The sequence below is a fragment of the Cryptomeria japonica genome, chromosome 1, assembly GCF_030272615.1.
Source record: "Cryptomeria japonica chromosome 1, Sugi_1.0, whole genome shotgun sequence".
Lineage (NCBI taxonomy): Eukaryota > Viridiplantae > Streptophyta > Pinopsida > Cupressales > Cupressaceae > Cryptomeria > Cryptomeria japonica.
The window spans coordinates 278274725-278298306 of NC_081405.1; positions in this window are offsets into that span (position 1 = coordinate 278274725).

The following is a 23582-nucleotide window of genomic DNA, read 5'->3' on the forward strand; positions in this document are numbered from 1 at the left end:
GCTTCAACCTATTTAAGACATGTAATGTAAATGCAAACGCAAACAGGTGAATGCATGTGCAAATGTGTGTGCTAATGCTAAGGGGTAGATGTGTGAACTCGAGAACATCTCATTCAAGAGTTTTGTTAGATATTGCTGAGAAGTTTTGTTGAAATGATGTGTTGTCATTGATGTCAACATATTCCTCTCTATGTTCCAGTGTTGCAATTAGATTAATTGAGTTGGTTTGGCCAGTGTGTTGTAGATGAGTTGTTATAGATTAAAGGGTTTTGAGATAAGTATCTCTAGTTTATTCAAATATAGTTTCAAAGGTCCACATGATTATTTGACCGAGTTATCAGATCTGGTATTGCAGTTGGTTTTTCAGTTGTTTAGTGTTTATCAATGCTTTATATTTTGCTTCGCATTGCTCTGTGTTGCAATATGTTGGTTTGCGGATTTGGTGGAGTGTTTGGGATGTTCATATGTGTCCTCAATTTAAATGGTTTATAATTTGGAGGTTTGCAAGTGAATCTTTCAGTTTGATAGTCAGTTCATTGAGTGTTCTTGAAATGATGGAGATTCTAGTAAGTGGTGATGTTGTGGTAATCCGTGATGCTTGTGGATGTTTATAGATTGTGTCCTATCCATGTTGATTGTCCATATTCATCGTTGTGCTCGTTATTGATGATTTCCTTGGTATGTTCATTTTATGCAATGTTCTTGGCCAACCAGATGATTGTAGCGTGTTGTGAATGTTCAAGGCTTAATTTTTCAGGTGTTTCTTGTTTGAGGTGGTGATTTAGGTCCATAAAGAAAATAGTGAAACCTTAGAAAGAAGAAAGATAATATTATTGCCCCCCAGGCATAGAGACAAGAATAAATAGAATAATGTTGCTCATTAAATATGATTGCACTTGAAATTGTACCACCATTAATGAAAATGAGCCCCCAACATGTAGGCTAATAATGTCATGTAGTGAGGAGAAACATAATAGGAACTTGAATGTTATTTGAAATGATCGTGATAAATATGCAATTCATCTTTAGATGTTATTTTTATGACACCTGAATCAATATAATATTATATTTTTATTTTCAAATCTTGACATTCATTAGTAGAATGGCCATGAATCTTATGATACTTACAAAAAGAAGAATTTACAAGATGTTGTTTGTACTTCCTTCTTCTTTTAGGTCATAGGAGAGAGATTAAATTGGCATGGAGAAGATCAGACAAAACATTTTCTTGCTGTAACAAAAAATTGGAATGAGAAGGTGTGGATTCACTAGACAATGGAGAAGGAGATTTTGACAAAGGAAGAGGTTGGAAACCTAGCTTTTCACTAGAAAAGTGTGATTTCTCATGACTTCCAAGACTTTGTTGCACACATCCTAAAACTTGTCCAATGCATCCATGTGTGGGATCAAGAGGGTGTTTACTCTTAGGTGAAATTGGATTGAAGTTTAAAGAAGCCCAATAAATTTCTAAACATGTGTTTGGATAACAATTTTGACTATCACATTCAGGTATCTTAGATTTTCTGCAAAATGAAGGTGTAAAATCTAAGCTCCCTAATCGTCCTCTAAGAGTTATTTTTTAAGAACTTCTTTAGTAGGAGATGGTGTACTTTTCTAAATTGCAGAGAGGATTGTAGGAATTGAGAAAGCATATTGTGCTTCAATTTATATGTTCTCACTAGTTTCCAAAGAAAACACGTCATTATTATATGTGCATGGCATTGCATGATAATCAGTAATAATTTTTGGTTTCTCAGCATTATTAATGACATTGATTTGATCTTTGTTAGGCTCTTCATTTTTGTGAGAGAGAATTATAATGATGGGATATAGTATCATCCTCTTGCTCTAAGGTATCTTTGTGGTTACAACAAACATTAGGAAAGGGACTATCATATGTAATTAATACTTTGTCTCTTTTGGGAAGGTTATTTAAATGAATAGAAGGTGAAGTGTTATCAAAACAATTCTCTAATTTCACCTTATTTTACCATAATATCATCCTCTTTCACCAAGTTACCCTCATGAGGAAGGAACATATTAAGATAATAATCCACACCATCTTCCAATGGTTTATCCCAAATAGGGAGATGGTTAAGAAAAGTATTAAATATATCTTATTGCATCAATATGTCCTCTTTAGGGGAAAGTTTGGGAGAGGAATTGTTGATAGGCTCATAAAGGGGGTTTTCATATATCTTAAATCCTTTCAACTTAATAATCTCCTCTTGTAAAAAGAAACTTGACATTTTTCCAAATTAAGAAAAGGAAACTTGCAATGAACTATATTTGGAAAACACAATTTAAGAATTATGCAATCCACAAGTTAACTTTAGAATTATAAATTAGGGTTTTTGTAAACTCAACCACTAAATTTATGTAATTCAAATGAGGTCTAGGAGGGAAAATTTGAATTTTGAATTTTAAGAATTGAAATCGGAACATGCAAAATAATTGAATAATGCAAAATTTTAGAAAAATGATTATTCAATTAATTGAGCCAATTGATTGAAGGAATAAAATGTAATTCTCTAGGAAATTTAAATTTAAAATTAGGATTATGTAAAAATAATTTCTTAATTTAAAATTAAAATTATACACAAGAGATTGAATTTTAAAATTAGGGCTTGTGAAAATAACCTCTTACTTTTAAAATTGAATATTGAAATGTTGGAATTTGAGAATTAATTTAAATTTAAAAGTTAGGGTTCTTTTAATTAACTACTCAATTTTAAAATTTAAATTTGAAATTGTCCACAAGAGATGTAAATTCGAAATTAGGGCCTTGTAAAAAGAACCACTTAATTTTAAGATTAAAATTAGATCTAAGAGTGAAATTTGGAAATGGAAAAATTGGAAAATGCACAAAATTAATTTAAAATTAAAAAATTAGGTTCTTTTAATTAACCATTTAATTTTAAAATTTAAATTTGATGTAAGATTGCAATTTTGAATTTGAATTGAAATTAGCAACCAAATTTGAAGAGGGAAATTCAAAATTTAAACAACCCACAAGCTCAATTTTTAAATTTTTTTAAAATTAGGGTTTTTGAAATTACCAGCTTAATTTAAAAATTTAATTGTGAAATTTGTCTTGTTGATGGAATTTTGAATTTTAAAATTGAAGAACACTCAAATCTAAAGTAATTAACCCAAATTAAACAATTCACAAGCTCAATTTTGAAATTAAAAATTAGGGTTTTAATGAAATTAACCTCTAAATTTTTAAAATTTGCAAGGAAATCAAACTTGTGAATGAAAACATGAATTTTAGATTGAATATACTCAGATCTGAAAATAAAAATCACAATTAGTGGTGTAAGGAGTAGGGTTGAATCAAAATGTAAAGGCAAAAATTTTGATTTGACAATTTGCAACAAAGAAAGAGAAATCACCAAATTAATTTTCGCTTTGGGGAGTGTTGGTTAACATATTTGTTCTTTGAAAAAACTAACATAACACCACTCTATTGTTGGCATTGTTTTGTCATTGATGTCAACCGGTATGGGATGACTACTGATATGAGAGATGTATGTGCAATACTGTCATGAAGGAGTACAGAATGAGATATCTTTGATATCATCTTGTGTTGCAGAACACCGGTAAGGTAAGGAAGATAATGTAATTCCGAGTAATGATCACTGGTGTTACTGGTACACAAGTTTGTGCCTAACTTATGTGGATGGAATGGTAAGGTTACCGGTATCGACATAATGTATCACCAACAAGAAGAGTATGTCAACTAGCAACTAAAGTGTTGACAATGAGCAAAATGCTTGGATGGTGTTTGTGATGAAGAGGCAGAATGTTACCTGAATCACATCAACACTAGAAGAGAAGAATGAACAGGTCATCGGTATGCTGTGAGGTCATAGAACAATAGGACTCCCACCAAATGAAGATGCAATCACCATGGGAAGAGATGACTGACAAGGAATGTTCCCACACCCGATCACATGTGCCTGTTTGAAGATGTGCTACACAAATAGGGAAGCTACATGAGTACATTGCATAAAGCAGATGGTGTCGCTCCACCAGTAAGTGGAGCTTATCTCCTATTATGCATTGTGTGCATCATAGCTCTGCGAGATAAGGAAGAATATGTAAAGGCAGGTGTTTGAAGGTTCACACTAGATCTACTGGTGAATTGAGGGAATGCCTTAAGTGCATGAAATCAGGGTTATGCACTTGACCGATAGAGAAGGCATGTTGAGATGATGATACAGATGAAGAGTGATGAGTTTGTCAGCATGACAAACCAGTTGAGATATGGTTTGAGATGATCAGGGAGAAGGCAAGGGTAAGCAAATGTAGTCAGAGTAAAAGGGTCAGATTGAAGATGGAGTTTACTGAAGGTTGATGACATAGGGTCATCAAGAGGTTTTATTGGTATGAATACTCACTGGTAATATGGATAAAGTGCAGATGCAGAAGACTTCCCACTTTGTGGGAATGTGCATGCTTTGGATAGACATGTTTGGAAACCAGTTAAGGGGTTGCACCGAAAGTTTAGCTAAGTGTAGACATGAAGGTTAACTGGTAGAGTGTGAGATACTGATAGGGTTAGTAAACTGGCAGAGAAGAGAAACCGGTAGAGTGTTTGGTCAGTGATCCTATCTAGACCGACATGAATTGCCAAGCTAACAGTTGGTCAACATGGATGCCACATGGATTCAAGGTGGCAAGATTGCAGAGGTTGGTGAAGTACCGTGTAGAGATAGGTATTTCTACAGGTGAGCTTTGAATATGGATCCCGTGATTTGTGGATCAGATCAGAGGAGTGTGGCTTGAGGAAGAATGAATGACATAGAAGAATCAGGGAGTTGTTGGCGCTTGGATCGAAGCAAGAAGATTAGATTGTGAGAATACCTCAAGAAGGAAACAACAAAAACATTAATAGCGTTTTGACAAAGGCAGGTTGAGATACATGACCGTGTTTTCTATATTTGGAAAATGTGTATTAGAAGGCGCGTTAATGGTGGAGTTGTATAGTTGGCTGTCTGGGATATCAGATCAGGCAAGATCTGATTGCATTTGGTTTTCCTTGAGGGTGATGAGGAAACCCTAACCGCCTAATAATTTGAATAGGCCTTTGGCAGGAAAACCAATCTATAAATATGGAAGCCAAAAATAGAGATGGTTGTCGTTGGATGAGAGAGTTGTGCTGCTAAAGAGAAGAGGATAGAGCTGATGAGAAGTAAGTGTTACTTCTACAAGTGAGAGAAAATCAGTTAAATTTCTCAATGAGTATCTGAGAAGATACTGAGTGTGAGGGAGAACCAGGTTGAAGTGTTCAACCGGTAGTAGTGCAGAACCGATAAAGTCCATACCGATAGAGCAGAAGTGAAGGAAGTTGCAGAGAAGGCATACATAGAACCAACAGAGTGCAGTACCGGTAAAGAGAAGAGAAGGAGGAGATCCAACATAGTAGAAGGAGAGCAAAGGTGAATTGGTAGAGTTCACTGACAGTGAAGTAGCAAATGAGATCAGCAGGAGAAGTGTACCAGTGTAGCAGAGTAAGGTATATGAAATGGTTACAAGATTCACTTTTAACAAGATAAGTACTTTTTAATTGATGTTTTCATTGTGATCACTTAGTTGTAGCTCCTTGGGGTTGTAGCCCATAAATTAGTTAGGGGTTGGTGCTCCTTGGGTTGGTGCTCTAAATGTTGTAATATTTTTGATTGTGAGGCTGAATTGGAGAAGTAGACTCCAACAAAATTGCTCACCAAGGTTTTTCCCATCTTGGGTTTTCCTCATACATACTGGTGTTATATGATGTCCCTTTGTGTGTTTGCATTTGATTTGGTCTCCCCTCTAACCGGTATGCTCTCTAGGATAGTTTAAGGGAAAAGTTTCAGAACCACTGATTCACCCCCCTCTCAATGGTGCATTGTGTTTAACAATTTGTATCAAAGCATAGGTTCTCAGTTAGATGAGATTTCTCCAGCTTGGGTAGATTCTATCTTAGGGACACAATGGTTTGTTTAGTATCAACCCCTGCTCCTGTGTTTGATGGTTCAAACTATTCTATCTGGAGTTGTAGAATGGAAGTCTATTTGTCCTCCCTAGGTTATGATGCCTGGATGGCAGTTGTAAATAGTTTCCTTAGGAATGTTAGTCCTCTTGCCAGATCTGAAGAAGAAAGAAGATGCCTGTGTAATGAGGAAGCTATGAAGGCTATATTCTATGGGCTCATCGGTGATGTCTCCTCATAGGTGGATAGATGCAAAACAACAAAGATTCTATGGGTTAGATTGAAGAATCTTTATGGAAATGAGCCATGCACTACTGAATCAGATTATGGAAGCATGAAGGACAACAATGTAGACACATGTGGAAGTGTTGATAGCAGGTTGATCAGTTGTTGCAGTTTTGATGAAGAGAAAACTCATCTCTTCATGGCACAAGAGACAGAAAGTGATGTGCACATATCAGAGTGTGACAAGGCAGACAAACCCCACTGGAAAGATATGTTTAGGAGTGATGATGAAGATGAAGCCAAAGTAAATCTTGAAAGTGAACTGGTAAGTGCACTAGATGAGTTGCAAAGTGTTAGAAAGGATTTTGAGAATTACAAAGATTCAGTTCATGATGAATGCAGCCGGTTGAGAACATGCCTTGAAGAATCAAATACAAATATTTGCATATTGACATCTCAACTTGAAGAGGCAAAAGGATTAAATGGTGAGTTGAAATCAATCTTTGATGATAAGGAGAGAAGATGTGAGGATCTGCAGCTAGAAGTGTAAACAAAGGACAAAGAGTGTCTGAAGCTAAAAGAGGAAATGGAGAGCTTCAGGAAAGATCTTGAGAAATGTCAAAATGAGCTCAAGATAAGGATCCAATATGATGGCAGTACCGAGGCCTGGACAAAATGTTAAGTAAAAAAGAACATTCCAAGGATACTGGAGGATTAGGATGTGCTATCAGTGAATTCTCTACAAGCAAGGAGACTTCCCACAAAGATATTCAATTTGTCTCCTCAAATGAAAATGGTAAAAGCCAAACCTTCATAATCAAAGATACTCCAAGAAAGAAGGTTGACCTGACTTCAGTTGGTGAAAACATGAAGAGGAAAGATGGTGCTGCACAAGATAAAATGTAGTTCTGAAAGGAAAAGGAAAGATGAGGGAAGAAAGTGTTACCGGTAGCATGAATAGGAAAAGACCTCCTACCGGTAGAAGACAAAGAAATGTTTCTGCCACCAAGTCAAGACATGCATGGCAAAAGAAGAGATCAGATGGAAGATCTAAAGGGAATGGACAACCCTGGATCCATTCCCAGAGAAGCAGAAATGCAGATGCCAAATTGGTAAGAACACCTCATGTTTGGCAGAATAAATTTGTAAGTAATAAGCCTCTTTTCTCCAGTTATTGTTTTGGATGCAAAGATTATGGCCATATGGCATAAGAGTGTAAAATGAGGTCTAGGAATAGATAGTGTGTGCTTCCTAGGTATAATAAATCAGATGGCTATAGATTTCATACATATGAGCATAATGCATCTAGGGGAAGAAGCATGCATACCCCCTCTCCCAATTTTGCAAATGTTGTATGTTATAACTGCAATAGACCCGGCCATAGAAGTTATGATTGTAGGAGGAAGAACTTGTAGTCCTATGGCAATCGGAGGATTAATCATGCTCAAAGTGAGAGAAGTTATAGGGGATATGAGCAGCATAGCCTGCATGGAATGTGAGGAGAAATGCTCCTGCACAATCAAGGAATTCAAGGAAATTGGTGACCAGCCAAAATGACATGGTCAGAAAAGGAAGAGAAAACTGGTATGTTAGAAGGTTCCCCAGTCATGTGATTGACATGGATGTTGTATGTCACTATAGAAATATCTCCAAAGAAAGGACCAATAAGGAGAAGAAGGTCAATCCCACTGCCAAGACTCTAGATGTGGAAAGAAAAGAAATCAAGAAAACATGGAGGAAGAAGCCAAAAGATAAGAGCATGGATCAGAATTGTGCATTCAATGCACAAGTGATATATCCCAAGGCCTAAAGGAGATGCAAGATCCTAGGGGGAGTAGCACATTGAATTTATCATTCACCCCCTCAATGATGAAGGCAACATGGAAGAACATGCTATTTCCCGTATGAAGAATGAAAATGAAAAGATAAGTGTGTGTAGATGCATTCTTGTCTACACACCTACAAATGGAAGATTGAATCACTACTGCTGTGTCTATGTATGACAAGTTAACAATTGGAATTAGATATAGAGTGACACAAAATGTCAGTAGTCACAGGAAGGTGCTCTAGTAGTGATAGTGGACCAGTACAATAAATTGGTATGTGCAGATTGTTACTGGTATGACTGCTAACAGGTACTTATAGGTTATGTAGGACAATGAGGTTGGAGTTCATTGCAATAGCCCTGATAGAATGGTATGTGAAGTTATGTCTCAGGTGGTGTTGATAAAGACCTAAAAGACATATGTTGGCCCCACAGTTGATCATGCAGGCATGCATATTTTTGGGCTAATCGGTTTAATTTATGGCATGGTGATGTCATTGTATGGTATTGTGTGGATTCTAAATCATGTCATAGGCTGTGGTGGATATAATGGAGCTGAAGAATCATAAGATGATCACATATGCACAACTAAACTAGTATATGGAGGAGATTGGGGTCTTGGTATTGTACCTGACCAGAGATAAGAACTTGAGGTGTATGACTCAGGGGGAGTGCAAGTGCTCATGATGAAGAGCCCACATGCTTGAACTTGTAAGGATACCAACTGCCCAAACTGCAGGTGATGGAAATAACAGTAGGGATACATAGGAGAATTTCATGGTTATGGGTATCTACCTGTCTTCTAGTTGGTTGTATTCATGGTACAATCACATTTGATTCTAAAGAAATTTGGGATCAAACAAGATGTGTTGTAGGTTGATCGACATACTTGCATGGTTAAGTCCTCCATATCAAGTGTTGTGACTTGAGGAGTTGCAACAAGTGGTATCAAAGGAGGAGATGCATCAAATGAAGACAAAGGGGGAAGAAAGAATTTTATCAATGACTGGTAAATACAAGGAGGGATGATATCCTGACAGTGCCCTTTTCCATTGTTGTCAAAAGGGGAAAAAGATTATTTAGTATACTGCATACTACATGTATGAGAATCCATTGGATCATACAAAGGGGGAGAAAGACTATGTAGTATGCGATATATTACATGAGTTGACATCAATGCCAAAGGGGGAGATTGTTGGCATTGTGTTGTCATTGATGTCAACTGGTATGGGATGACTACTGATATGAGAGGTGTATGTGCAACACTGTCATGAAGGAGTATAGAATGAGATATCTTTGATAGCACCTTGTGTTGCAGAACACCGATAAGGTAAGGAAGAGAATATCATTTAGAGTAATGACCACTGGTGTTACCGATACACAATTTTGTGCCTAACTTGTGTGGATGGAATGGTAAGTTACCGGTACTGGCACAGTGTATCACCAACAAGAAGACTATGTCAACTGGCAAGTGAAGTGTTGACAATGAGTAGAATGCTTGGATGGTGTTTGTGATGAAGAGGTAGAATGTTACCTAAATCACATCAACACCGGAAGAGAAGAATGAATAGGTCACTGGTATGGTGTGAGGTCATGGTCTCCCATCAGGTGAAGATGCAATCACCATGGGAAGAGATGGCTGACAATGAATGTGTCCACACTGGATCACATGTGCCTGTTTGAAGATGTGTTGGATGAACAAGGAAGTCATATGAGTACATTGTAGAAAGAAGATGGTGTCACTCCACCAGTTAGTGGAGCTTATCTCCTATTATGCATTGTGTGTATCATATCTTTGTGAGATAAGGAAGAAGATGTAATGGCAGGTGTTTTAAGGTTCACACAGGATCTACCAGTGAATTAAGGGAATGTTTTAAGTGCATGAAATTAGGGTTATGCACTGGATCAACAGAGAAGGCATGTTGAGATGATGGTATAGATGAAGAGTGATGAGTTTGTGAGCATGACAAACCGGTTGAGATATGGTCCAAGCTGACCAGGGAGAAGGCAAGGCTAAGCAGATGCAATCAGAGTAAAAGGGCCGGATTGAAGATGGAGTTTGTTGAAGGTTGATGACATAGGGTCATCAAAAGATTTTACCGGTATGAATGCTCACCGGTAATATGGACAAGGTTTAGATACAAAAGACTTCCCACTTTGTGGGAATGTGCATGCTTTGCATAGACATGTTTGGAAACTAGTTAAGGGGTTCCACCAAAAGTTCAACTAAGTGCAGACATGAAGGTTAACCGATAGAGTGTGAGATACCGACAGGGTTAGTAAACTGGCAGAGAAGAGAAAATGCTAGAGTGTTTGGTCAGTGATCCTATCTAGACCGACATGAAGTGCCAAGATGGCAGTTGGTCAACATGGATGCCACATGGAGTCAAGGTGGCAAGATCGCAAAGGTTGGTGAAGTACCGTGTAGAGATAGGTATTTCTACAGGTGAGCTTTGAATATGGATCCCTTGATTTGTGGATTGGATAAGAGGAGTGTGGCTCGAGGAAGAATGAATGACAAAGGAGAATCAAGGAGTTGTTGGTGCCTGGATAGAAGCAAGAAGATTAGATTGTGAGAAGACCCCAAGAAGGAAACATTAGAAACATTAATGGCATTTTGATAGAGGCAGGTCGAGATACATGATCGTGTTTGCTATATTTGGAAAACGTGTATTGGAAGGTGCATTAATGGCACAGTTGTATAGTTGGTTGTTTGGGAGATTAGATTGGGCAAGATCTGATTGGATTTGGTTTGTCTCGAGAGTGATGAGGAAACCATAACCACCTAAGAATTTGAATAGGACTTTGGCAGGAAAAGCAGTCTATAAATATGCAAGCCAAAAACAAAGATGGTTGCCGCTAGATGAGAGAGTCGTGCTTCTGAAGAGAAGAGGATAGTGTTGGCATATGTGTAGAATATGTTGACATGATGAAATTGTGTTGTCATTGATGTCAATATGCTAAAAGAATGAACCGGTAATATGCTCAAGGGAGAACTAGTAATATGCTGAAAGAGAACTAATAATATGCTGAAGAGTGAACCGGTAATATGATGAAGAGCGAGCAGGTTTATTGAAGTTAAGCAACTGGAAAAGTGAACCGATATAATGATAAGAACTAGTATATGTGCTAAAGGTGAAATGGTACATTTGTCCAAGTGAACCGGTATATGGAATGTTTTCTATCAAGGTTTAATATGGTATGACTACCGGTTGGTAGTCTCAGCTTCAGGGTTTTTGGTTGAAGTGTTTCGAGCCTGTGTGATTCAACCGATGGCATTGTGTGTTGAATTAGCATTGTAAGGAGATTAAATCATGTTGCCACATCAGTCTCGTACACGTGAAGGATCTTGCATGAAGGAGATTGATCCTATCCACCTCAGGAATGTGCGACATCTATGCAAACGGTGGAGAATGCATGATGGGTTATCACCTCCAAGAAGTGGTGAAGAACGAACAATGGAGAATGTCTCAAGATCTATTCAAGACCATTATATTCAAATGCAAAGTGTTCAATGGTCAGGATTGAACCGACTGAATTTCTCTACCTAAATGTTTAGGGTTTAGGGTTTATGTCACTGACCTATTTGTTTCCAATAAGGTCGATGTTGTGTTTCATGTTGAAGTTGTTGGAAAATGTTGTGTATGTATCTAAGTGCAAAGATACGTGATTCTTGCCAGACTAGATAAGAGGGTTGATACCTACAGAGTGTGTACGCAGAAGAAAGGAACTAAAGTGGGTTTGCATTGGCATTGAGTGCTATTACCAGATCATTGTAATACCTATTGATCTATAATCACTTCAACAGTTGGAAAATCCCTTAACAGGGTAGCTTTAACCAGCTTGTTGTAAATCCTTTAATAGGGTGACTCAAAGCCATTGAGTTCATAAAATCCTCTAACAAGGTAACCCTTAACCAGGTATTCTAGCCATCCCTTAACCGGGTGATCCCTAGCAGGATCGGTTCCTAACAGAACCTGTTGTAATAGTCTTTAACCGGACTAGGCTCCTAACAGAGCGGACTTCTAAAGAGTTCAAAAACAACTTGTGGGTATTCATCCCCACCATGGTTTTTCCTAGTTGGGTTTCCACGTGATAAATATGTGTGTCATATGTGATATCTTTTTCATGTGATGCTTTGTTGTTTTCTGTCAAGCGGTGAATCATGTTGATCTAGCAAGTTATTATATTTTTGATGATAGATTACCTGTCTATGCACAAGGATAATGTGGAAATGAGGGTGTAGGTTGTGTGGTAAGATAAGTGTTTCCAGTTTATATCTTTCACAATCTCATTGTGCTTAACCAGTAGTAATTTGGTTTATGACTCATGTTAGTGATTACCAGTCAAGTTCACTGTTTGCAGTCAAACCAGTTCAGGAAAAGTTTTTATACCTATACTGATTCAACCCCCCCCTCTCAGTACCAGTTTGGTACTCACTGTTCATCATTGTGTTATCAAATAGAGCTATTGTGAAGTAAGTAAGTGTTACTTCTGCAAGTGAGAGAAAATTAGTCAAAGTTCTGAACAAGTATCTGAGAAGAGACTGAGTGTGAGGGAGAACCAGGTTGAAGATTTTGACTGGTAGTAGTGCAGAACTGGTAGTGTCCATACCAGTAGAGCATAAGTGAAGGAAGCTACAGAGAAGGCAGACATAGAACCGACAGAGTGCAGTACCAGTAAAGAGCAGATAAGTAAGGATGAGATCCAATAGAGTAGAAGGAGAGCAAAGTTGAACTAGTATATTTTACCAACAGTGAAGTAGCAGATGAGAGCAACATGAGAAGTGTACCGGTGTAGCAGAGAAGGTATCTCATCGACAGAGTAAGGTATATGAAATGGTTACAAGATTCACTTGTAACAAGATAACTTCTTTTGTAATTGATGTTTTCATTGTGATCACTATGTTGTAGCTTGATGTAGGGGTTGTAGCCCATAAATTAGTTAGGGATTGGTGCTCCTTGGGTTGGTGCCCTAAACATTGTAATAGTTTTGATTGTGCGGCTGGATTGGAGCAGTAGACTCTAGCAGCATTGCTCCCCGAGGTTTTTCCCATCTTGGGTTTTCCTCGTACATACTGGTGTTATGTGATGTCCCTTTGTGTGTTTTCATTTGAGTTGGTCTCCCTGCTAACCAGTACACTCTCATAGGATAGCTTAAGGGAAAATTTTGAGAACCACTGATTCACCCTCCTCTCAGTGGTGCATTGTGTCTAACATCTATTGCGCCTTAAAAGAAAAAAAATTAACCAAACAGTTGGGAAAACTAGTGAAGGTTTCCCTTTGAATTTTCCTGAGGTACAACTCCCTCTTTAGATTTGCAATGAATGAAAAAAAGAAAAAAAAACTATGCATATACTTTTAACCAGAAAGTACGAAAGACATTTTTCATATCTACACATCACTATGCTCTAAATGCAATTTTTAAAATATAGTTCTCAAATGACAAAGCTCACAGACTTTGTTATGTTTTTTACTTCTCATTCAAAAGAAACTTTCAAAATAAATTCCTTCTTAAGTGCATAAAATTCCATAAAGAAACAAAAGACTATTTTGACGAGAATGAAGTCCCATAGAAATTCAATTTCCTTCATCAAACACACAAATTTGAGACTCCAAAATAATCCCTTTCATTCATTCACAGATAAATGAGTATTTCCTTTTAAAACATTATGTAAATGCAAAATAAAATGTATCAAGTTTGAAAGCCAAAAATTCTCAGGCCTTCACATAGTCTTTTTAAAACATATAAATAGCCACAGATTGGCTAATTGTAGTTTAGGGAAACATAGAGTTACATAACTCTGCCCCTGAGTCAAGAGTCAGGCTGGTTCTGCACTGTGCTAGTGACACATTTCCAATCTAAATGAGCAGTTGAGAAGTTTTGTATAATGACAAAGTTTGGAAGTCTGATGTGAGAAATCGTCTAACGCCACATTTCCTTATCTCGTCGGACCTGGGCCACAATATCTGCACGACTTCTGAAGTGTTCTATGCAAAATAAAAGGAGGGATTCATTCTTCACCATAGTTGAGAAGTGATTTGTTGTTAGAGTCTTTGCTTCTCTAACATAATCAATTTCTCCTTCAAAAGATTGAGTAATGACTTCCAAACTTTCTATCATTTTCCTGTCCTTTTTTAGAAATTTGATACCAATCCATTTCAAAAAACTCTACATAAATAGAATGAGTTGCACTAACCTGTCCAACATTTTAGCAGATTCTTCACATCCCTTTTCTACTATGGAATTTCACCACTCAATCTTTTTCCTGCATACTTAGAGGATATTATCATCCAAGCCCTATACTAGTTTTTGACAAAAACTTCTTAATGTCGCACGTCTATACATCAACCATTTGGTCTACTACGACTTTCCACTTGTTTTCTTCCTTCTTCCAATTGGCAATTTCTATCTCATGCTCTCTCATTATAGTTATGGTGTTCTCATACACCTTGCTTATATTCTTGATGTATTTCGTGTTAGATTTGGTGGTCCCCTCCAACCATTCCAAGAAAATCTCTATCACCATCTTACTTCTTTTTATTTGACCTCAAAGTTTTGATTAACAGGTGACTTAGGATCAAATGACATGGGCAACTATGAAATCAGCTCGGCATTAGGATTATGAATAGCATCTATGTACTTTGCCATATGCCTCAGTGTTTCCCCAAGATCTTGTTTATCTCTTTCATCCTTTCATGTCCTTTTTATTATTCTTTTGGTGGAGGCCTCCAAATGGTGTACATCCGCCACATGTGATCCAACACCCAAATTAATTCTTTCAACACTGAAATCCTTTGCTTAAGGATTTTCTACTTCCTTGTCTGAAATAGAGTGAGCTATCTCAGTAGTCCAATTACATGTATCCCAATAAAAATATTTTTTTGAAACTGTCTTTAGCCTTTTAGACTTTGGAGTTTTACCCAAGCATTTACTAACCATATCTTCAATAGGAACTGGGGTAGGAACCACATTTCTTTTTTTTGCTACTACGAGAAATATCTAATCAATGAGGAGTACTGGAATTTGCATCCTTATTTGCTTAGGATTTCTCAGCACTAATATTAACTAAGATCAATGAACCTTCAGTTCTTTCTTCTTCTTTTTCAGGCTCTTCAGTATTTGAACAGGAGAATCTTCGATTACCAGTTTTCCCAATCTTTGCTTTCATAACCACTGCTTAGTTGTGCAGATAACTGTTGGTATTTTGGTATGGTTTTGTCATTGATGTCAACACCTACTAAATACACCTACTTTGGAGATCCAACAACATTCACTGGCAAATAGTAAACTGTGCAACATTTACTGGTATATGGTTCACTGGTAGGATATAATGTTCACCGGTAGGATATAATGTTCACTGGTACCTGAAATGACATGGAAGACACTTGGCAATGTCAAAGACATCATGTGGACACTTTATTTTGAAGCAATAATCATTGGTATATTCTTATTTGCATATTTTCTTTTACCGACAAATAGGTCCAGGTTATCTAGGGTTACATCGACAGGTTTATCTTTTCCAGATCAGCATGGCATGCTATGGAGATGATTTATTATTGTTGTAAATGCATTAAGCCAACATGTTCAATCAGTTATTGCATCGGATATTGTATTATTTGTAAAATGTTTTTATTGTAATATCTTGTAGAGCCGATCTACTAAAATTGGTCTTAGGGTATGGTATAAATGTAAGATCTTATTTGAAAGATCAAGTGTGGAGTGCGAAAAAGATTTAAGGAAGGGTATATGTAAGATCAAGCAGGGATATACATGAAGACATCATTTGAAGGTGAAGTTAGGTTTTTGTAGAAGCATATCAGCATTACACTGGTACTGAATCCAACATATGAAGATGCTATTTTGTACAGTACATTCTTATTGGATTTAACCATCCAACTGTAGTCAGTGTGACTCCCATTTGTGATTGAGTAGTGAGCTCTAGGCTGTTGGCCTTTCTGCATGTGCAGACCCCTTTTTGTACACTTACTATCTGCAGTAGTATCATCTGATTATGGGTAAGGTTTCCCACCGTGGTTTTTCCCCTTACAGGGTTTCCATGTACAAATATTGGTGTCATGTGTTGTGGATGAATTTGTGCTTATGTTTCATGCATTAATTCTTACTGGTATAGCAATTTTTGATTAACACTGTTTACCGACATACTTAACTATCTTACCGGTATTAAGCATTAAGTTGGTTAATAAGTTTTTGGTTTGAATTTATTTGACAACTGATTCACCACCCCCCCCCTCTCAGTTGTCTCCAGGACCTACAATTGGTATCAAAGCTTAGTCCTCTTTTTGCAGAAGTTTAACAACTTGAGGAGATCCAATGTCTACTAATTATTTTAGAAAGGATAGTCCTAAACTTGATGAAACCAACTATGGGATATGGAAAATCAGAATGGAGACACATCTGAATTGCATTGGTAAAGACATTTGGGAAGTTACTAAGAATGGTTATATTGCTGCTGTAGCTGGTCAGACTGCTCCTACTACTTTAGCCAAAGATGAAGAAAATGATTGCAAAGCTAGAGAAGCACTCTTGAGCGCATTATCAGATCAACAAATCATGGGATTATCAGATAGATCCACTGCAAAAGCTATTTGGGATCATTTGGAAACACTAAATGAAGGGGATTCCACAGTCAAAATTTCAAAACTTGAAAGCTTTTGAGTCAGGTATGAACATTTGAAAATGGAAGAAGATGAAAGGATTTATGCTTTTATGGAAAGAGTAAATGAAATTGTTTTGGGTATCAAATGTTGTGGAGGAACCTTGAGTGAAGATGAGATTGTTTCAAAAATGTTAAGAGGTTTGCCACCGGCATATAAAATGAAGGTTACTGCTATAAATGAGTTGAGAAAAATGCCTAATACATCAGTAACTAGGGATACATTGATTGGAAAACTTTCAGCTTTTGAAATTGAGGAATTTGGTCCTGTTACTACTATAAAAACTGATTTGGCCTTCAAAGCATCAACATCATCTACTCCATCCTTTGACAAATCAGATTGGAGAGCCTTTTATGCAAGAGAACTTTAAGAAACTAGAAAGGAGAATGAAGAACTTGAAGAACTTGAAGCACTATTTGCAAGAAAAATGCCAAAAGGTCCAATTGGAAGTAAGTATGAAGGTAAAGCACCCTTTAAATGTTTTAACTGCAATAAGATTTGTCATATGGCTTCAAGATGCCCTGATAGACATGCTAGACTAAGAAAAGAAGCTAAAAGGACATACAAATGTAATCCTGAATATTAGAGATACAAATTTAAGAAAAACAAAGATAAATCTTGTTACATTGCTGATGAAGGTGTGACTGATGATTTTGATGAGGATCCAGCAGACAACAGATGGGTCTTTGTTGCTATAATAGAAGATCAATCGATACCTATTGCTCAATCAGTAGAACAAGCCCTAGCAGCTAAAGTTGAATTAAATGATGAATGGATTATTGACTCAGGATGCTCACATCACATGACTGGAGACAAAGGTAAATTCTTGAACTTTCAAGAATACAATGGAGGTTTAGTAAGATTCAGAGATGACAAAGCCTGTTCAATCAAAGGTAAGGGTTCAATATCTCTTGATGGTAAACATAACACTGACAATGTCTACTATGTTGAAGTATTAAAACATAATCTTTTAAGTGTTGGTCAATTAGTTGAGAAAGGTTTTCAGTTACAATTTAAAAATGGAAAATGAAAAATCATGAATAGAACTGGTTTGGAAATTGCAACCAGTAATCAGACTAGAGGTAATATCTTTCATTTGAATAACAGTGAAAAGGCATGCTTAATTGCACATATAGATGAAAGTTGGTTATGGCATAAAAGACTATGTCATGTAAATTTTGATTGCATGGTAAAAATCAGTACTTCTAAGGCAGTTAGAGATCTACCTAAAATTGTGAAACCTCAGAATACAATTTGCAAGGAATGTCAATTTGGAAAACAAGTTAGAGCTAGTTTCAAAAGTATTCCAGAAAAATCAAATAATGCTCTTGATTTAATTCACACTGATTTATGTGGTCCAGCTAGAACTAAAAGCTTACAAGGTGATAGATATTTCATGCTAATTATTGATGATTATTCTAGAATGTGTTGGGTTACTTTTCTCAAAGAAAAATCAGAAGCACTTGGGAAGTTCAAACTATTCAAAGCAATGGTTGAAAATGAAACCGATAAGAAAATTAAATGTTTAAGATCAGATCAAGGAGGAGAATTCACATCTAGAGATTTTAATACATTCTATGAAGTAAATGGAATCATAAGACAATTATCAGCACCTCGGACACCACAACAGAATGGAGTTGTTGAAAGGAAAAACAAAACTATTTTGGATGCAACAATAAGTATGTTATCAGAAGCAAATCTACCACATGTGTACTGGAGAGAGGTAGTAAGTATTGCTGTCTATACATTCAACAAAGTTCACATCAAAGGTGAAACCGGTAAGACCCCTCATGAACTATGGTTTGGTAATACTCCTACTCTTAAATATTTCAGAATTTTTGGAAGTAAATGTTGTATTAGAAGAGATGAGTATATTGGAAAGTTTGATCCTAGAAGTGATGAAGGAATATTTCTTGGTTATTCATCTAAGAGTAAAGCATATAGATGTTTTAATAAAAGATTACAGAAAATTGTTGAGAGTACAAATGTAAAGATTGATGAACAATTCAGAGGAACTTCAAGGTATATAGACTCTGAACCGGTAACAGAAATTATGACAAATGAAACGACAATAAATCCACCGGTACAGAATGATGATCCAGTTACTCCGGTATCATCAGAGGATTCCACAGTAAATGAAGAACAACAACAGACTAGGACACCCCAGTATGTAAGACTAAATCATTCTGAAGATCAGATAATTGGAAGCAAATTTAAAAGAGTCATGACAAGAGGAAGATTGGCAAATGAAGAGGTATGTCTTATTTCTCAAATTGAACCATTATCTGTCAATGAGGCATGTGAAGATAAATTTTGGATTAAAGCTATGGAAGAAGAATTAGGACAAATTGAGAAAAATAATACTTGGACATTAGTTCCCCGGCCTAAAAATAAAAATGTAATTGGTACCAAATGGGTATTTAGAAACAAACTCAATGAAGATGGTAAGGTTGCCAGAAATAAAGCAAGACTAGTGTGTAAGGGATATTCTCAGAAAGAAGGAGTTGATTACAATGAAACCTTTGCACCGGTAGCCAGAATTGAGGCAGTTAGATTATTCTTGGCCTTTGCAGCTCACAAGGATTACAAAGTTTATCAAATGGATATTAAATGTGCATTTTTGAATGGATATCTTGAAGAAGAAGTCTATATTGAACAACCTGATGGATTTTCCTTGACAGATGAGAATGATATGGTTTGTAGATTAAGAAAAGCTTTGTATGGATTAAAACAAGCTCCAAGAGCTTGGTATGCAAGATTGGATAAGTATCTTTTAAAGATTGGTTTTACTAAAGGAAATGCAGATAGCAATTTATATTACAAAGTAACTAATGATGACATCTTGATTATGGAAGTATTTGTTGATGATATAATCTTTGGAGGAGAAGATGGATTATGCAAAGAATTTTCTCTTGAAATGCAGCATGAATTTGAAATGTCTATGATAGGAGAAATAAAATTCTTTTTAGGATTGCAGATTTTACAGACTGATAAAGGCATATTTTTGAGTCAATCTAAGTACTTGAAAGAACTACCTAAGAAATTTGGGATGGAAAACTCTAAACTGGTAAGCACACCTATGACTACAAATGACAAATTATCTCAAAGGGATGAATCTACACCTATTAATCTAACTAGATACAAATCTATGATAGGAGGTTTACTATATTTGACACAAACCATACTTGATATTATGAATGCAATATGTATAGTTTCTAGATCTCAGAGTAATCCTAAGGAAAATCATGAATTAGCAGTAAAAAGGATTTTTCAGTACTTACAAGGCACAACAAATCTTGGATTATGGTATTCTAAAGATGAAAATTTTGATTTATATGCATACACAGATGCAAATTGGGCACGAGATGTGGATGATAGAAAAAGCACCACTCGAGGAGCATTCTTTCTTGGGAAGAGACTAGTTTCTTGGTTAAGCAAGAAATAGAGTTGTACATCTTTATCAACAGCAGAATCAGAATATGTTGCAGCAACAACAAACTGTACACAGGTACTTTGGCTTAAGCAAATGTTGAAAGACATAAAGGTAAAATGCAAGGAACCTATTACTATATATTGTGATAACACTGCAACAATTGATATATCTAAGAATCCAGTATTACATTCTAAAACAAAACATGTTTCTATCAAACTGAATTTTCTAAGGGTAAAAGTTGAAGAAAAGGAGATAAAACTGGTTTATGTGAATACTAAAGAACAGCTTGCAGATATTTTCACAAAACCTTTGCCTAAGGAAACTTTTGAGTATCTCAGAGATCAGCTCAGAGTCTTACCTCCACCGGTAGAGACTTAGATAGTTGATGATTGTCATCAACCGATAGAATTAAATGGACAAATCTTTTATTCCGGTATGTGATGAGGAAGCTACTTCTCAGGGGGAGTAGTTGGTATATTGAATTGGTTGGTATTTTGTATGAACTTGACTTTTTGTGACTTTGGCATTTGATGTCAAAGGGGGAGAGATATATGGAAAAATGCATTATCTTTTTGAGGAGAGATTGGTATTGAAAATAAATCTTTGGATAAACACATGTTACTCCCAGGGGGAGAAATGGAGATTGTTGGTTTTTGTACTTGGCATTTTTGTTTTGACACTTTGATGGTTTTTCCATCTTGTGTTGCCATCAATGCCAAAGGGGGAGATTGTTGGTATTTTGGTATGGTTTTGTCATTAATGTCAACACCTACTAAATACACCTACTTTGGAGATCCAACAACATTCACTGGCAAACAATAAACTATGCAACATTTACTGGTATATGGTTCACCGGTAGGATATAATGTTCACCGATAGGATATAATGTTCACCGGTACCTAAAATGACATGGAAGACACTTGGCAATGTCAAAGACATCATGTGGACACTTTATTTTGAAGTAATAATCATTGGTATATTCTTATTTTCATATTTGTTTTTACCGGCAAATAGGTCTAGGCTATCTAGGGTTACATCGATAGGTTTATCTTTTCCAGATCAACATGGCATGCTATGGAGATGATTTATTATTGTTGTAAATGCATTAAGCCAACATGTTCAATCAGTTATTGCATTGGATATTGTATTATTTGTAAAATGTTTTTATTGTAATATCTTGTAGAGCCGATCTACTAAAATTGGTCTTAGGGTATGGTATAAATGTAAGATCTTATTTGAAAGATCAAGTGTGGAGTGTGAAAAAGATTTAAGGAAGGGTATATGTAAGATCAAGCAGAGATATACATGAAGACATCATTTGAAGGTGAAGTTAGGTTTTTGTAGAAGCATATCAGCATTACACCGATACTAAATCCAACATATGAAGATGCTATTTTGTACAGTACATTCTTATTGGATTTAACCATCCAACTATAGTCAGTGTGACTCTCATTTGTGATTAAGCAGTGAGCTCTAGGCTATTGGCCTTTCTGCATGTGCAGACCCCTTTTTGTACACTTACTATCTGCAGTAGTATCATCTGATTGTGGGTAAGGTTTCCCACCGTGGTTTTTCCCCTTACAGGGTTTCCACTTACAAATATTGGTGTCATGTGTTGTGGATGACTTTGTGCTTATGTTTCATGCTTTAATTCTTACCGGTATAGCAATTTTCTGTTAACATTGTTTACCAACATACTTAACTATCTTACCGGCATTAAGAATTAAGTTGGTTAATAAGTTTTTGGTTTGAATTTATTTGATAACTGATTCACCCCCCCCTCTCAGTTGTCTCCGGGACCTACAATAACAACAAATGTTCTCATTTGAATATGATCTTCCTCCTTCTTATCCCATTCTACCTAAGGGATTGGGGAAACATACTTTCTTTGTATATTGTGGATCAATTAAATCTTCACCATCATCCACAACTCCTGTTACATTCATTTTGAACTTAAAAGTAATAATCTGATCCACTATAAACTTATATAATATTCTCCTCACTTCAAATTCATCTCTTCAATCCTCCCTAAAATGTTCAAGTTGTGAAACATGAGAGAAGCCCTCTTTTATAACTAAATGCGCTTGAGCATAACCTTTGTTGTCAAAATTAGGCCGAGTTGCATAGTATTGAAGGTTAATCTTTTTAAAATCAATCTCCAAGTTCAAAGCATTAGAAACAGTGTTGCAAATATATTATCTTCATTCAACTGGGAAAGAAACACCTGAATCTTCTCTGGCCAAAGTCTTCTTGATGATGTGAGCAAGTTGCCTACACAATTCAATTAGCACAAAGCGATCAAGCACAAGCCTCAGTAATTTAAATTGTTCTCCTTTGAACTCTCCAACCCTAATGTAGGTGAACCAAGGATATTGAATGAAATAGATTCCATGGGTACTACTAGCTACATAGCCTCATGAGATAATTGTTTATTTACATTTCCTAGAAGTTCATAAATCAGTCTCCCTACAAAAACATTATGAACTCTTCGGAAATCCTCATGACACTTATGTAGCCGAAGGTGCAGATGGCAATCATAAATTTTCATCCCATTAACCCATTCCTCACGATGCAGACCTGGCCAAGGTCTGACACATGCCAAATAATAAAACAAGTATGAGGACATATAGAAGTTTATATTTCCAAGGCAATTACTTAGCCCTTGATGCAATCTCTTGGTAATTAACTTTGCCCAATCTATATATCACTTCTCATCTAATATGTCTTGGATGAAAAAGTACATCCAATCTTCCCAATAAAAATCCTACTAGCTTCCTTTCACCTTGTGCAAAAAAATGACAATTTCCCTTATCTCTTTGATCAAATACTCTATGGTTAAGGGCTTGGGCAATCTAGAACCACCCTTCTGAAATTTCAAGAGCAAATTTTTGGCTATAACACTTCTACACTGGGTTTTATTTTCTGAGAAAAATCCATACAAGGTGGTTATCGTCCAATCTTCATACAACTCTTTCACGGAAATTTTAAAGACAACCATAAATGTTTCCCTATTTACATTCAATAGGACACCCCCATTTCCAATCCTAATACATCTATGTTCAATGTCATACTTGTTCATGCACTTGAGCATTAACTTAGGGAATTGTATAGTAGATGGGAAAACTGAAGCTTCTATTAACCCACTATCAACAATCCTTCCCATCATGGGTGAACCAGAGGGATTCTTATCTCTTTCTAAAAATTCATCTAAATCAGCACGAGTTAGGGACATGTCCCCAAATTCTCAAAGAGAGTAACTAAGGCCTGATTCTGACCCTAATTTTGGTGGAACATGTCTCATTTTCAATACTAAACATGTTGCAATAACACCCACTACGGCTACTACAACAAAAATAAATAGTTTCTTCTTTGAAGCAAGAAAATGAGAGAGATGGTGAAGATTTTCAACTTACCTTTCATGCAATTGAGTGTTTTCTAATTATT